The following is a 17,882-nucleotide window of genomic DNA, read 5'->3' as shown; positions in this document are numbered from 1 at the left end:
TTGTTAATGCAGGGAAGATGAAAAGACTAGTGAATTTGAGAAAGAATTTTGTTCTTCTAATGATCAAACCCAAGAATGATGTTGATAATGAAGATTTTAATGGTTGTGATTCAAATTTGAAATCTGAATTGGTTGATGTAGTTAACCAATATGATGAGATATTTGAGGAACTAAAGGGATTACCTCCCAAGAAAGAAATCCAACATGAGATACATTTACAGCAAGATTTTCCTCTTCCTAACGTTGGCATGTATAGGATGTTAGTGATGGAAAGTGTGGAAATTAAGAAGAAAATTCAAGAGTTGTTGAATAAATGGATCATCAGATCATATTCCTCTCCATGTGGTTCACCTATTGTCTTGGTTCCAAAGAAGGATGGAACATAGCACATGAGTGTGTACTTTCGTGCATTGAACAAAATTACGCCAAATAAATGTTACCCACTACCTAGAATAGATGATTTACTTGATAAATTGAAATATAAAAAGTATTTTACTAATATGGACTTAAGAAGTGGTTACCATCAAATTAGAATAGCCGAAGGAGACATTTGGAAGACAACATTCAGAACAAAACAAGGTTTGTTTGAATGGCTAGTTATGTCATTTGGTTTATGTAATGCTCACGCGACATTCATGCATGTGATGAATGATGTGTTGAGGCTAGTTATTGATGAGTTTGTCATAGTCTACATAGATGAAATCTTCATTTTAATTAAATCTCCTGATGAACATGTCATGCATGTAAGAAAATTACTTCATGTCTTGGAAAAAGAATAGTTATATCGTAAGATGTCAAAGTGTGAGTTTGGAGAAACTTCTTTAGTTTACTTGGGTCATATTGTTGGAGGAACTGAGTTGAAAATATATCTCTCCAAGGTTGATGTTATTTTGAATTGGCCAAGGCCCACGACAATTACGGAGGTAAAAACATTTTTGGAGCAACCAATATTGGAGGAAATTCACTGCTAAATTTTCTCCCATAGTCATTCCTTTGCATGCGTTGACAAGTGTGAATTTGTTTTTTAGTGGGGAGGGAAATAGAAAAAGGCCTTTGATGCATTGAAGGAAAATAACAGTAAAACTCCAGTACTTGTACATCTAGACTTGAGACAGTCATTTGACATTCAGACTAACGCTAGTGACTATGTTATGGGTGCAGTCCTCATGCAACATGGAAAGCCTATCTATCTTCATTTAGAAATTTTTAATGGTGCAGTGATTAACTATCCTACGTATGACAAGGAATTGTATGCATTGGTGGACAGTTTGAAAAAAATGGAAACACTACTTCATGGGTAAGGAAACAGTCATTCACACTGATCATCAACCATTGCAATACTTGCAATCATAATCAAATTTGCAACAAGCACTTCCGATGGATGGGTTTTCTTCAACAATTCCACTTGGTAATCAGGTATAAGAAAGGAATCTACAATAAAGTTGTTGATATGCTTTCTAGGCCTATTGTTAGCGCAACTACTTTACTCAAGCATACATTTGTTTCCCATGAAAGTTGTATTGAGAAATATGCATTAGATAATGACATTCAAAATGTTTATGAAAGTTTGAGTCAAGGTAACCAAGTAGAGGAACTGGATTATCATTTGCATGATAACTTGTTGTACCATCTTGGAAAGCTTTGTATTCCACAAGGAGAAAGAGTTAACATCATAATAGAGGCACATACTTCTCTTATTGTTGGTCATTTCACTATAAGTAAGACGATGGCACATCTATAGAGGTATTGTTATTGGCTTCACATGCTTGAAAGTGTGTCTCATTTTATTAAAGGATGTTCACTATGTGTAATTAGTAAGCCTAGAAATAGGAAGTTAGGATTTTACACACCACTTTCGGTTCCTTCACAATTGTGGGAGAGTGTTTCTATGGATTTTGTAGGTCTTCCACTGTCAAAAATATGTCATGATTATTTGTATGTAGTTGTAGATAGGTTCAAAAAAATGTGTATTTTGATTCCATGTAAAAATCAAGTTACAACTGAACCAACTACTTAGTTATTCTTTCAGAACGTTTGGGTGAATTTTGGATTGCCCTCATCCATTTTTAGTGATTGAGATTCTGGCTTTATTGGAATTTTTGGTCAAGCTTGTGGAGATTCATGGACACCAAACTAAAAAAGAGTATAACTTTTCATCCACAAATAGATGGTCAAAGAGAGGTGGTGAACATAACAGTGATACATCTTCTTCATGGGTATTGTAGCAAGCATCATAACTTGTTGGATGAACATTTGCACTATATTCAACATGCTTACAACTGAGCCAAGCACTCTTCAACTTAAAATTCTTCATTTGAGGCAAGCTTGGGATACTTTCCTAAATCTCCTTTGGATTTTATTTTTGGCGAATATGTTGCTATTGAAGGTCATAGTGACATAGACAAAGCAAGAAAGTTCATTGAAAAAATCCAATTAGTACACCAAAATGTTCAAGAACAACTTGAGAAAATCTAAAGAAAGTACAAGGCAATTCATGACAAGCATCATCAAGATCACAAGTTCCAAGATGGTGATGAAGTTTGGCATCACATTAACAAAGAGAGGCTCCAAGGAGAAGGTAAAAAGCTAAAACCAATTAGATATGGTCCATTCAAAATTTTGCAAAAGATTGGTAACAATACCTTCAGGTTGGATTTTCCTTCATATATGCAAATTTATGATGTTGTTAATGTTGAGAATCTAAGGTTGTATGAGCCTCTTTTGATTGAATATCAAGGAGAGAATATTCAAATTCCATCTATTGAAGAGTTTTCTATAGAATTCCTTGATGAGCTTCAACACGAAACTATACTTGATAGAAGAACAAGGACATCAAAAAGGGGAAGTATCGATTATCTTCGAGTGGGGCTCAAGGGTACAAATCCTTTAAAATCAAAATGGATAGAGGTTGGAAAGGTGAGGGAAATGTACCCTCACCTGCTGGACTATTGAAAGCGATCATTTTGGGGTCCAAAAGGCTTCTAGTGGGGAAGAGTGATCAAGTGCTCAAAATTAGGCTCAAAACTCAAAGTGGCAGAATCTTGATAACTTTAGCTTCAAATCGAAGTGCTCATCATCCTAATTCCAACGTGTGAACGACACTCGAATCTGAGATCATATGGAAAAGTTAGAGCAAGTCAAAGTTTAGGTTTGACTTGGACACTTGGTAGGAGTGGATGACGTGGCAAGACCCTTTAATGAATGGGGGAGCACAAAGTGGTAGGCTTCAATTGGCCTCGCATTTTTCATGTTGCAAGTGGGTTGGTGTTAAAGAATAAGCCTCAACAAGTGCAATGCAATGAATTAGCCCCCAACGTACCTAGGTTGTGATGCGATAATCACAATCACACATCGCAAAAGTGCAGAGTACCATATATATGTTACCCCCTAACTACGCCAATTGAAAAATGCGATGGATCTCGGATGTGATACGATTATGGGCTCCAGTTAATAGTTCCGTCGGGTCTGTCGTATCGCAATCGCACATCACCCTGCCACGTTCAGAGACCATAAGACCATCGGTTCTCCACTGATTACGATTTGTGATGGGACGGTGGGTGTCAATAGATTATAGACCACTGCACAGTGAAATGTTTTCCTAGTTAGCACAATTTTGGAGCAAAATTGTAGGTTTATGCCGAAAATGGTGAAATTTGTGGAACGAATATTGGGAGAACTAGGAAAGGTCATAACGTCTTCATTTTTCCACCAAATTCGATGCAAAAAGAGGCTATAGAGCCATTTTTGACATTCTTGACTCATTGGAGTAGGTTTCATAAGCATTTAAGCATTGTAAACACATATTTTTACACTTTTGAGCATAATAGAGAGGCCCAAGCCATTGGAAGCTGGACCAAGGAGATGTATCCTAAGAGGGGTGAACTCCTTTATCATGTTCCTGTTGTAATGTATTTTTGATGATGTTCTGTATATGTTGATGTTGCTGTTCACTCTCTTATTTATGTTTAATTTCTCAGAAAATTAATATAAAAAAAAACATTTTTCACTTGCAAAATTCATGAATGCTTAAGCACAAATAAATCATTTTGTTTCTAATATGAGGAGGATCTTAGCACAACTATCTAATATTCTAAATCAAATCACCAAGGATCATTAAGGAATACCACAACAATCTTTCAACTTGCAGACAGATCCACAGTAGCTCTTGAGGAAGTTGTTGAGGATGTGATGGTCTCCATTGATTCCTAGGAATACCCTACTAATTTCTTAGTTCTCCAACCTAAGACCAAGTTCAATGGTTATCCTCTCATCCTTGGAAGGCCATGGTTAGCCACTACTGATGCTTAGATAAGTTGCAGGGCTGGGAATTTGACCATTAAAAATGGGCTTTTACCTAAACAATTGGTCTTGTACCCTCCTTCTCAACCATATCTAGATAATGACTTACCTTTATGGTTGGAAGAGGAGGAGGAAGATGAAGTCTACTCTACCACATCTTACCAAATATGTACCCTAGATACTAATATAGGAGGGGGGCAACCTGATGAAGATGGCCTGATTGATCAAATCCTCCAAAATCATCCCCCCAACACCATGTCTCTTGATGAGTTAGTAAAGAAAGTTGAAGATAACCATTGGATTGACTTGGGCCTAGCTGACTCAAGTCCTACTCATGTTAGGATGATAGAATTTGGTCCAGATAGAACATTTAAAATGAAACCCTCTCTTTGCACATCAAGAAAAGGAGTTATGTGACATTCTAAGAGAGCATATGGATACCTTTGCCTGGAGTTATAAGGAAATGAAGGGAGTGAACCCTTTGGTGTGTACTCATCACATTTACATCCAGGAAGGCTGCAAGCTAGTGAAAAAACCTTAGAGGAGAATTAACCTAGCCCTCAAAGACATAGTTAAAGAAGAACTCGAGAAGTTGTTGGATGCAAGGTTCATTTACCCCATCCATATAGTGAGTGGGCGTCTCCTCTGGTTCTAGTCTCAAAGAATATTGGTAAATGGAGGATTTGTGTGGACTACAAAGAGTTAAAAAAATCCACCAAAAAATACCATTTCCCTCTACCTTTCATTGATCAAGTCTTGGATGGTCTTGCAGGAACGAATTTGTTCTCTTTCCTAGATGGATTCAGTGGTTCCAATCAGATCCAAATCAGCCCAGAGGACCAAGATAAAACCACCTTCACTTGTCCTTGGGGTACCTTTTCTTAGAGGGTCCTTCCTTTTGGATTATGTAATGTCCCTGCCACTTTTTAGAGGGTAGTCATGAGAATATTTGCAAAGCTAGTCCATGACTCTGTAGAAATTTATATGGATTATTTCAGTCCATATGGGTGTAGTTTCTTGATCTGTTGTTGAATGTTAGTTTTGCATGTTAATTTCAACTTCAGAATAAAAAACAACTACTTATCATTTGCTTCATGTGCATAGGTTTCCTTTATGGTGTTTGTGAATGAATAGGTAAATTTCATCAAGTTTTATGTCAAATTCATGAGCAAAATAACATGGAAATCAAGTGTTGAACAACAACAAACAAATGTATAGAAAACCATCAAAATGAACACTTAACATAGTGTTTGATGAAGGAGTTCACCCATCCTAGGCTGCATCTCCTTGGTCTAGCTTCCATGGCTTGGGCCTCTGTATTAGATCGAAATGGAAAAAGTGTTGTTTACAATGCTCTACTACTCCTGAAATCTACTTCAATGTGGTTAGAACATCAAAATCATCTAGGAATGCCTTTTCCTACTCCCAATTTGGTCAAATTTTCCAAAAGTTATGGGAAAATAAATTTATCCTAGTAAAACTACACTACAACTAGAGGAACTCCAGTTAACTCCACTAAAACTGGAGTTACCACTGAATTTTGGGGCTTTGAAATTTTTCTACCAACAAAAATATGCATTAATTAAGTGAAAAGCACAGTTTAATTAACGAATAAACTGGATTAGTGCTAATTGCGCAGTTCTGCTAACCGTTAGCTTGGCGGCCTTTATGGAAGTGGACACATGTTAGTGGTAAATTTCAACATTATCTGGATATTTTTGGTTAAATTCAAACTTTTAGCCACTGTTTTTGGTAGTGTTGACATGGGAGGAGGCTGGCCCGTGGGCTGGCTCCCTCCTCCCCCCAACCACCAACCTTTGAAAATTCAAATACAATATGTGACCTATGATGGTTAAGTCACAAAGCGGTGGTGTAACAGTGGAACATGGAGCTAGTGCGGGCAAGGTCACGGGCTCAACTCCACTGACCTGCCCATAAATGTTTCCACTACATGCCATTGCTAGTCTGACCTTTGGGGAGGGACACGTGGCAGCCTCCGGGCTTGCCACATGTCCCCTCCTCATTGGTCCACCTCTGACTAATAAGAAACTGCCAAATCACCAAACCATAAACCAATAGTAATGCGCCACTTGGTGAAGCTTGGTTGGTCATTCACCATCCTGTTGACCTTCCCAGTCACTTGCCACATCAGCAGTATGGAATGCTCACTGTGTAATGATTGTACCTATTTTTTGCAAAAATTCTTTTGTTTGGAAAAGTTGAGAGAACATGATATCTTCCCCATACGAGCTCGGTTTTGAGTGAAACAAGTTACCTTGGGATCGTATCATTGAGACGGACATGATCATTCAGGTTTTGAGTGATTATGATAAATTTGATTTTTGAGCTAAATATTGAGCACCTGATCATTCCTCCCCATTGGAAGCCTTTTGGACCCAAAAATATACTATCATTTGTTCAGTAGGTGAGGGTACAACTCCCTCACCTTCTTGATCTACAACCATTTTTCCTTAGAAGGTTTTTGTCCCTTCAGTCCCACTTGAAGGTATTCAACATTCCCTCTCTTTGAAGTTCCGGTTCTTCTATCAAGTATGAGATCTTGTTGAAGTTCATCAAGATATTCTAGTGAGAAATAATCTATTGATGGCAGATGAACATGCTCTCCTTGATCATAAACTATAAGGGGCTCAAACAATCTCGAATTGTTGACATTAACAATAGAGTATATTTGCATATAAGGAGGCAAATCTAGCTTAAATGCACTATTAGAAATCTTTTCCAGAATTTTAAAAGGACCATAATGGATTAGCTTTGGCATTTTACCTTCCCTTCGAAGTCTCTCTTTGCTACAATATAACCAAAATTCGTCTCCAACTTGAAATTTATGATTGACATGGTGTTTGTCATGCCTTGCCTTGTAGCTACTTTGACTCTTTTCCAGTTGTTCTTGCACTATGTGATGTATTGACTAAATTTGCTCAATGAACTTCCTTGCCTTATGAATGTCACTATGACCATCTATGGTGACATTTTTCTTAAATATGAAGTCTAATGGAGATCTTTGAAAGTACCCAAAAAATGCCTCAAATGGTGATGTGTTTGTGGAAGAATGTTTTGCCCTGTTGTATGTAATGCAATTGTTCATCCCACAACTTGGGATGTTTGCTACAATATCCTCTAAGAAGATGAATGATTGTCCTATTGACCACCTTAGTTTTTCCATCTATTTGCAGATGAAAGCCTGTACTTAGTGTTGATCATGTCCCATAAATTTGACCAAAAATTCCCAACAAATTGAGAATCTCGATCACTTATAATGGACGTAGGAAGACTAAAATGAAACCAAATATTTTGAAAGAAAATATGAGTTGTTTTTCAGTTGTAAGTTACTTTATACATGGTGTTAGAATACACATCTTGTTGAACCTATCTACAACTACATACAAGTAATCATGACCTTTCCTTGAAAATGGAAGACCTCCTACAAAATACATTGATATACTCTACCATGGATGTGAGGGTACTGGAAGTGGAGTGTAAAATCCTAGATTCATATTTCTAGGCTTACTTGTTGCACAGAGAGAACATCCTCTAATGAAACGAGATACATTATCAAACATGCGTGACCAATAACAATACCTTTGGAGATTTGCTACTATCTTGCCTACACCAAATTGTCCAGCAATAAATGAAGTGTGTGCCTCCCTAATGATATGTTTCCTTCTCCCTGAGGAATACCTAACTTGCCCAAGTGATACAAAAAACTTTTATGCACATGGTAATCTAACTCTTCAATTTCGTTTCCTTGCCTCAAGTTTGCATACACATCTTGAAAGTCATTATCATATGCATATTGCTCAATGTAAATTTCATGTAAAACATAATTGTGCTTGAGTAAAATACATGAATTTACAATAGGATTATAAAGCATATAAACTACCTTATTGTATATTCCCTTTTTGTACTTGATAACCAAATGAAACTGTTGTAGAAAACCCATCCATATGATGTGTCGTGGTTGCTGCAATTTTGACTGTGACTGTAAGTACTACAATGGTTGATGGTCAGTATGAATAATGGTATCCTTCCCCATCAAGTAGTGTTTCCATTTTTTGACACTTTGTACTAATGTGTAAAGTTCTTTGTCATAAGTGGGATAGCTAGTCACAACACCATTAAAAATTTCAAAATGAAATGAAATGGGCTTACCATGCTGCATAAGAACTACTCCCATGGTGTAATCACTAGCATCCGTTTGAATCTCAAATGGTTGTCTAAGATCTTGAAGAGCCAATACCAGTGTTGAACTGGTCTTTTTTTGTAAAGCATCAAATGGTTTCTGATGTACATCTCCCCAATGGAAGACTTTCTTGACACTATTCAATGAATGTAGTGGAGCTGCAATGGAAGAAAAAATAGCAATAAATTTCCTCCAGTATTGTGCTGCCCCAAGAAATCTTCTTACCTCTGTAACTGTATTAGTCTTGGGCCAATTCACAGTGACCTCAATCTTATAGGGGTCTATCTTCGGCTCACCTCCAACAATGTGTCCCAAATACACGAAATAAGTCTTGCCAAATTCACACTTTGACATCTTTAAAAGCAATTGTTCTTTTCTCAAGACATCAAGTAATTTGTTCACATGCATGACATGTTCATCATTGGATTTGCAGAATATGAGAATATCGTCTAAGTAAACAATGATAACTTCATCTAGAAATGGTGTTAATACATCATTCATAACTCTCATGAAAGTAACTGGAGCATTTGTAATACCGAAAGTCATAACAAGCCACTCAAACAATCCTTGTTTAGATTTAAATGCGCCTTTCCAAATGTCTTCTTCAGTTATTATAATTTGATGATAACCACTTCATAAGTCTAAATTAGTGAGATACTTTGCATACCTCAATTGATCGAGAAGATCATCAATTCTCGGGAGTGGATAAAAATTCTTTACCATTATTTTGTTCAGTGCACAAAAATCCACACACATGCACCAAGTCTCGTCTTTCTTTGGCACCAAAACAATGGGTGAACCACATGGTGGAGTAGATGGGCGTATGATACCTTTGTTCAGAAATTCTTGAATTTAATTCTTGATTTCCATGCTCTCCATGATCGACATGTGATACATGCCAATGTTTGGAAGTGGAACATCTTGCTGTAGTCCTATCTCATGCTAAATTCTCCTCTTAGGAGGTAACCCCTTTGGTTCTTGAAACATCTCTCCATGATTGCTTACCACATCAAACAAGTCAGATTTTAATTTATCAGCACAACCTTCAAAAGATTCATAATCAATATCATTCTTTTTCTTGATCATGAGAAGCACAAAAATTTTACTTGCATTTACTAGTCTCTTCATCTACCCTACATTAACCAAGGAAATGTTTAACTTATTGCAATGGGCTCTCACAATATCTCCACTCCATCCTTGAGAAATTAGCATTTGTTCTCATGTTGGTAAAAACTACTTTCCTATCATACAAATAAGGACTTCCCAGAATGATTCCTGAGATGTCAAGTGGAACTATGTCTAACTCAACTTCATCAATGAATTTTTTAGTAATGGCAAACATAAAAAAGCATTTCCTTGTAACCTGTAAATTTGAAATATTGACTATCCAACCCAAGGTATATGTCTTATGATGAGGTATAATTTCAATATTAATTTTTTTGTCCAAGTATTTTGAAATTAAGTTCGATTGTAACCTACTATCAAATAATGCATCAATATTTGTATGATTTGAAATTACCCTTACATGGAACAACTATATCCTTCATTCTTCATTTGGAGTGTTGTTATGACTATGTGAGAAAATAGTGCTTGCAATACCTTCTTTTCCTTTTGTGACCATGGATGAAATATTGGTCTCATCACCAGAGTCTAATCCAAGATCATGTTGTGTGGTAGTTGTCGTCTTTTGTTTCCCTTATTGTTTGGTTTCATAGGCCTTAGTTCGGGATGTAATTTCCAATAGTGTGTTTCATAATGCCTTGCTTTGGAACAATTTTGGCATATATGTTTCTCCCCTTCTTTCTTCACACTTGCATTCTTCTTTCCCTTCCATTTTTCACTCTTCTCTTTCTCCTTACCCTTGAATGGCTTCTTCTTACTAAAATTTTCCTAAATGTTCTTTCCTCTTGCTTCAATGTGTGTGGCTTGCACACATACCTCATCTAAATTGCTTGGATTGAACATAAGGATAATATGTTTTAAGTAGGAATGTAAAACCCCAATATATTTCAACAGTGTATCTTGGGAATTAAAATTTACTCCTAACAACAAATCCCTTTTCCTAAGCTCCTGGGTATAGTCTTGAATTGTCTGGTCCTTGAGTTGCTTGAAATTTTTCCGACTCATAATGGATTTTTGCATATAGGCTAAAGGATAAAACTATATTTTAATTGCAGAAACAAATTTACCCTAAGAAATGGATATCTTACCATGAATTTTCATTTCCTCTCGAGTCTTTGCTTCCCACCAAACTATTTATTCTCCTTCTAGCCTCAATGAAGCCAACTGTATTTTTATGTCATCTTATTGAAGGTTGTGAATTCTACAATAAACCCCCGATTTTCGAATCCAATTGTCTAACTTTTCTGCATTGACCTCACCATTGTACATGGGAAGCTCAAACTTAATGTCCAATTTGAGTAAGGGTGTTTTTTCTTTTGGGATTTTTTAAAGAGTATTGTTATAGACATTTTTGGGCACTGCAACCCCAATCATAAATGTCCATAAACTAAGGGCTCCTAAGTCCCTAAAAGTGTTGCTTCACACCCTAAAGGAACAAGGTTAGCTGGTTACATCATCTCTAGAAGTTCTCCACAGGAAACGACTCAGAACTGGTCAAAACTAGACCATACAGGTTGCTCAGTGCTAAGGGTGTGATGCATCCCACCTGCCCAGAGTAAAGGGTGCGATGCTTACTGAAAATCCCTTCTGTAGGGTGAGATGGGCAAGAGTGGACAAATGGCAGAGATAGTTTGCGAGGTGGATGATCATAGAATCTTCCAGAAACTTCTCCTATGACACTTGCCTCTCTGAATTCACCTAGGAATGAGTAGGAGATCATCAATCTCCAAGTGGAATCAAGAACTATCAGAGAGAGGAAACTAATCAAAATCATCAGAAGCTAAATCACCCCCCTGCAATCATCTATATATGGATCCCTCATCCCAGAGATCCGGAGGCTGGAATTCTGTATCTTGTAAGTAAGTGTTGTTGGTTTCTTGGTGGAATATAATAGTGTTTTGTGATCTAAGATTTTCATGAGGTGAAAGAAGGGCTTTCATGCTGGAGGATGACGTTGGGTCAGAACAATTGGTTGTAATCCTCTTTGCTATTCTTGATATTAATAAAGCTATTCAAGTTTTCCTCCACATTCTTGTATGTTTGATGATATATGAATTTGTGTGGTCAATATATATCTGGTCCTATATTGTTTATGATTATAGATCTCTATTCTTCGATAGTATTATGCTGTTTTGATCCCACAGGTGCTCTTTGAAGCTGGGTAAATGAAGGAGAAGCAGCAAGGATCTGTTAGAAGGGAGAGGAACCGAACAAGGAACCAAGTGCAAGACTGAGGTTGGTGTCCTTCATTCCACTCTTATCTATTTCTCATAAAGGAAAACGAAAGTAGTTTTAGTTTATTTGTTTCTAAGATAGCTACCAGCCTTAGTGGGACTAGCAACTCCGAGTGGACACTAGATTTCCTGATAACAAAATGGCAACTCCACTGGGGAGTGAATAGATTGTTTGTCTATGTTTGTTTGTTTTATAAACTTACAGATGGAGCCTGAAGTCAAGCCAGCTAGCCTTCGAACTTCATTTGCTATGCAAGTGCAAAGTAGATCAATGCTGCTTCAGTCTATCTTCAGGTTTTTTTTATAAACTGAACAATTGATTTGAAAACCCTCTAATTGCCCTAGTGGTGGCTCTAGTAACCTCATTACATCAACCCCTATGATTTATATTTACTGAACATCACTTGCTCGGATTAAATCCCTGAACTGAGCTACAAACTGTGACCCGAAACCCAGTTGAAGTCTCGTCCCTGGATCATCGCAACTTCTCCTCTTGGGAATTTGGATGCATCGCACCCCTCATGTGCAGTAGGTGCGCTGCATCGCACTTTCCCTGTCTTATAGGTGCGCTAATGAGACAAGACCTCTTCTGCTCTCATTTTTTGGTTTCTGTGTTCACTTTCTTCAGCTCTATTCAGGAGTTTTGTTGTCTGTCATTAGTATAACACTGTGGAAACTCCCTTCCTTTCCATCATTCCACCTCCATTGTGCAAAGAACTGTGAATGTTTTTATGTATTGTGTGCCATTTTCTATTCTCTTTTACAAAGAAGTAGCATAATCAAACTGTCGTCTTTTGATTTGAAAGTGTCGCAAGTGTCATTTTCATTCAAAGAAAAGAATTCTATTGTTCTTGATGGTTGATTATACAATTACTCTTGTATTTGATTTGAATTAGTAGTTTTTCAAGTGCTGAAAGCAATTTTCAATTCAAAATAGCAAAGTGTCGTCATTATCTTCCTTTCGTTTTTTGAAGAGAAATTTGTTAGTACTGTCGCTTTGAAAAGATAATTCAGATTTGTGCTTAGCATTCTTCTTGTCATTCACAGATTAAGAAAGCTGAAAACAAATACATGCATGTGCATTTGCATTTAGACTACTCGTTGGTTTGATTTAGGACAGTGCATCTAGTGTGTGCTCTCTGCTCTATGTTAAAAGAATATCATCTCTCTTTCTTTAGTAGCTAGGATTTTGATTGCAAAAGAAGATTAAATGATTGTTTATCATCTTAGATTGTATTTTAGGAATTATATCTACATCACGCGGTGAACCTAAAAGGAAAATTTCTTAAGAAAGATCAACTGTAAAATAAATTTAATGAACCTAAAAATGCCTTGGAACCTAACGCACAACATCTAGAAATCTAGGCTAGAGACATATTCTAGTGTCGTAAAGCCTGCTAACTGTCGCTTTCATTTTTGGTTGGGTGATTCCTCCTCTTTGAGATGACAAGTGCCAGTACGGACTTGTGCTCCCACATACCATCGAGTATATATTGTGAGACCACAATAGGCTATATCCTTTATCCATAGGAAGCCGTGTTTGCTGCCCTATCGATCGCAATGCACTGAACACAGCATTCGGGAAGATTGATTGCCGTACCGTAAAAAGTATTCTGCAATTTTACGATTGGTTTGGTAATCCCTTTGTCTAGATTTCTAGATTAGTCTCTTTCATTCCTTTTCAGACTCCTTAAAGGAAAAGGTATATCTGAGCACTTGTCACTTCAGGCTCATTAAAAATCGAAGGCAACTAGAGTCATCTTTTGATTTTTCTAGACTCTTAAAAATTGAAAAAACAAGTTGTGTCAAAGCGTCTAAAATTTATTTTAATCGGAATAATATCACCATTCCCACATTGGTCTTAGGCCAAGAAAAATGGAGTCCACCAACTAAGGATTTCCCCTTGGAGGAAATCCTAGTCCTTTCTCCTCTTGGGGAGATGTTGGTGCACCTCATATGGCCACATTGTCACTTCTAGGATTGACTATTGGCTTGCCAATATGGCTCTTCTCGGCCTCCGTCGTTCAAAACATTGTAATTCCTGAACAATCGAGTTGGCAAATAGATGATACTAAAGTTACCCCCCAACCTTCTACCTCATCTGATCCCTCTCCTCCTTCCTCTTCGCTTGATGAAGCTAGTAAAGCCAAAAATCAAGTAACTAAGAAGGAGAGAAAAGGGAAGGAGAAGAAAGAGAAGAAGAAGAAGGAGCCAGAGGTAAAAAGGGGTAACCAAGCATCGTCTGGTGAAAATCTGCACACTACACCATCCAAGCCTAAATCTCAGTGTGTCATTTGCAAAGGAGACCACTATCATCGAGATTGCCCTTGCATCCCTCAGATCTTAAGGGACTGGTCTCCTCGTTTGCACAACCCCGTGTCATCAACCTCTGAAGACCATGTTGAAAGTACACCATTAACTAGTGAAAGCGAAGAATTTGGACAAAAAAGGAAATATAAATTTCCTTGTAAATTGTGTGAAGGCGAGCACGCCATCTACTGTTGTCCCTTCCTAGATGAAGCTAAAAGAGTTTTGGATAACCGTCCAACTTCACCGCTACAGCTTCCTCCTAGATAGAAGAAACTTTTTCCGATTCCATTGCTAGTTGAAAACTCGACCGACACGCCATTGTGGTCGATCAAAGCATCTGTCATTGAAGATAAACCTGCTGAATCCATACCAGATGAAAGTCAAAAGGTTGAGGTGGCAGTCGACCCAGTCCTGCCTTCGAAAGGTCCACCTTTAGATGAAATAATCACCGAAGAGAATGAGAATGACACCGTTCAAATTATTTTCGTAAAAACAAACTATGATGAAAATGGGGGTAGTCTACCCGTTCCTTTACCATAGGAAGGAAGTTCGTCAAAGTCATATCTGGCCGTCTATTCGGTCCCACCTCCAAGCAACCTAGTCATTTGCCTTGATTGGAATCTACTATGCAGACCCCGGGTACTGGCTAATGTACCATTCTGAATCATTGTACAAGCTTACAAAATGATCATGGTCGGTACCATCATAGATGAAGGGGCTTCTGTGAGTATCCTTTCCTCAACTTCTTGGGAAGCGCTTGGCTTGCCATCACTTCTGCCTGAGAAGAGAAATCTGACATGCTTCGATAAAGGAACCAGTCAACCGTTAGGGATCCTTCCCAATGTGCCCATAACTTTGAGAAGGAAAACCGTTTACATGAACGTAATGGTAGTCCGAGGACCTCTAGATTATAATCTACTCCTTGGACGCGACTTTATTTATAGCATGGGAGCCATTATCTCCTCACTCTTTAGAGTAATGTGTTTTCCGCATGAAGGCCGAGTGGTCAAGCTCGTAGACCAGCTTTCGTTCCCCGGATCACACATAGCTAATAGTCAAATGCCATCTCTCAATGGTCTTTTCACGCAAGGGATGTCTCAGCAATCTCTAGTCCGTCCACCTGAAGAGCGCGAGTGATTTAAGAGGACATGACTGAAACCCAGGGGGCATGCACCCTGGCTTGTTTCGGCAGGAAAACCTTGGGTATAGGATAGGTTTTCGCGGAGCATATATGACTAGTTTGACACACATGTCCATTTAAGAAAATGGGATTAGACTAGAATAAGATTCCCTTGTCAAAGTTATGTGAGTGGAGGCGACCGCGGCATTCACCTTTGCCTATTTCGGTAGACATCGCCAAGGAATAATTTTATCTACAAAGTGGATGGAGAGCTTTCATATGGTAACCAGGAAAATCTACTTCACTATGCCTGGGGGCATGCAAACCCTTTTGCATGCGAGTGAAGAGCAACCATTTATTTTCATAGTTTGTAGTTTCTCAACCCTTTAAACTCATAGGATTGGTCGTTCCTAACTTGCATAAAGAAAGGATCTGGGGCAAAGCTTTGAAAGGTGCAAGCTCCATAAAAAATGGCATCTTAGATGAGATATCCTTATTATACGATTGGAACGAGTAGTTTTATGCAAAGTTCAAGTTTGTTAAAAATTAAACTTTGGTAATGAGCAAACATTCCCCCAGAGTTTAAGCTCATTAAAAAATGAACCAATTTCCAATAAATAACCATTGTGAATGCATTATCATCAGCTTTTGAGCCCTGGTCGTGTTCTCATCATCACCTCCACTCTGTTTTAGCCAATCATTCACCTCCATTTGATTGTTTACCCCTTTTTGAGGAACATCTGTGAAGAGTGATCCTATTAGCCATCCTTGTGACACTGTCATGATTGGAAAATTCCAAACCTTACTTGGAATCAGCTGTCACTCGAAATTATCCCTCATTCCTTAAAAACGAGTCTCCTTTAAGCTATTTTCACCTGACTCATAAAATATGAAAAGATTATCGAGCGATTGGCCTCTACAGCTCGTTAAAGTGACCAGAAGTGCTATCCCTCCTCTAGATTTTAATCTTTTTGGACCTGAGGGATTATTACACAAAAAGATCGAGCGCTTGTTTTTGTGGGGAAAAATACCTATGCAGGACGATCCTATCCACCTAAGGTGTGACAGCGCCTTAGCAACAAACGAATACAACTATTATGATTTCTTCCTTTATGAAATGTGAAAGAGGGGAGATCGGTAGACTTACCGTTGTCTTCCGGTTGTCCCTCGATATAGATCCTCTTCTCTTTGGGTGTCCACAGCTACTTGCCTCCTCGCTTGTTCAAGAGAACAGCTACTTGATTCCCACGAGATCACAAGAGAACAGCTACCTATGACAAGAGAACAGCTACTTGCGACAAGAGAAGAACACAACACAAAGGCAAATATACATATTCATAAATGATTCAGGATTAGAAGTAAATCAAATACACTAATGCAATTATACAAAATACACCAGCATATAGGAAAGAATCAAGATAGCTTTATTGATTGATAACAAGGTTCAGGAAGAGATACAACCCATAGGGCTCCAATCCAGCATCTCCTTCCCAGCAGAATGGAATTCCTTCTTCAGCTCCCTTCAAATCATTAAGCACCCAATGTTTCCAGTCACAAACCAACAACAATTCTTTGCAATAACAAGATTTCAGCCTTTAGATCCCATGGAGGAGAGATCCATATATAGATGTTTGGAGAGAGGATGAGTCAGCTTGAGATCTGACTAGTGTCCTCTCCCTCTCTCAGTTCTTGAGTCCACTTGGAGGTTCTTTCTTCCACTTGGAGATTTGGAACCTCTTACTCATCACCAGTCGAATTCCTTGATGCAAGTGTCATTTTGGAAGCTTCCTGGGCATTGACACATTGAGGAATGAGCCTGCCACTTGTCCAATTACGCTCAATGTAGGTAGCCTTTGTTGGAGTTGACATTCAACGCAGGTGGACAGTGGAGCAGTTGACATTCAGCGCAGATGCTCAGTGGAGTAGTTGACATGATCCAGAATTGGCTTGTTTTTGAGTGTTTTCAGGTGGAGAACTTCTGTGAATTGCTGTGGTTGGTTTGCCTTGTTCCTCTAGGGGTAGTAACAACATGTTTAGGGACTTTGGATCCCTTAGATTATGGACATTTCATGCTCCATGCTGTAAGGCACAAAAATGTCTATAACAGTTGCCCCCTAAAGTATGAGGCTGTTTATCGGGTGAAATGCTTTATCCAGGAGGGTCCGAAGTTCATCCATCTGCTAGGAGGAGACCTGTAATAAAATACAATACAATGCATTATGATTCATACTACTTTCATGATCTAGCTGAGGCGGGCATTCCCATGCTCAGCTTTATAAATTCATTTTTGTACATAGAACAGACGATCGTCTGATGGTAGACTGATAATTTCAGCGAAATTATCATCCTTTGAGTAGGATGATCATCTGCTGTAACGATGTACATGTCAAATGTCTTTATTTTTCCTGAATATATATCGCAGCCCGAATGGATGAAACTAGATCCGGGGTCTTCAAACTCGTTCGATCTTCACTCTAAGTACAAGTCGCTCCATGTGAGAATTGCGCTGAAGTCGAACATGGAAAGACATCGCTTGATTACCGGTCAATGATGTAAACCGTTAACAAGCGCGAGAGGAATCACCGATAATGATAAT

This window comes from Pinus tabuliformis, chromosome J (assembly GCF_031772625.1).
Source record: "Pinus tabuliformis cultivar Carrire ecotype Pingquan chromosome J, CPIR1, whole genome shotgun sequence".
Taxonomy (NCBI): domain Eukaryota; kingdom Viridiplantae; phylum Streptophyta; class Pinopsida; order Pinales; family Pinaceae; genus Pinus; species Pinus tabuliformis.
Note: the sequence above shows the minus strand (reverse complement) of the source record.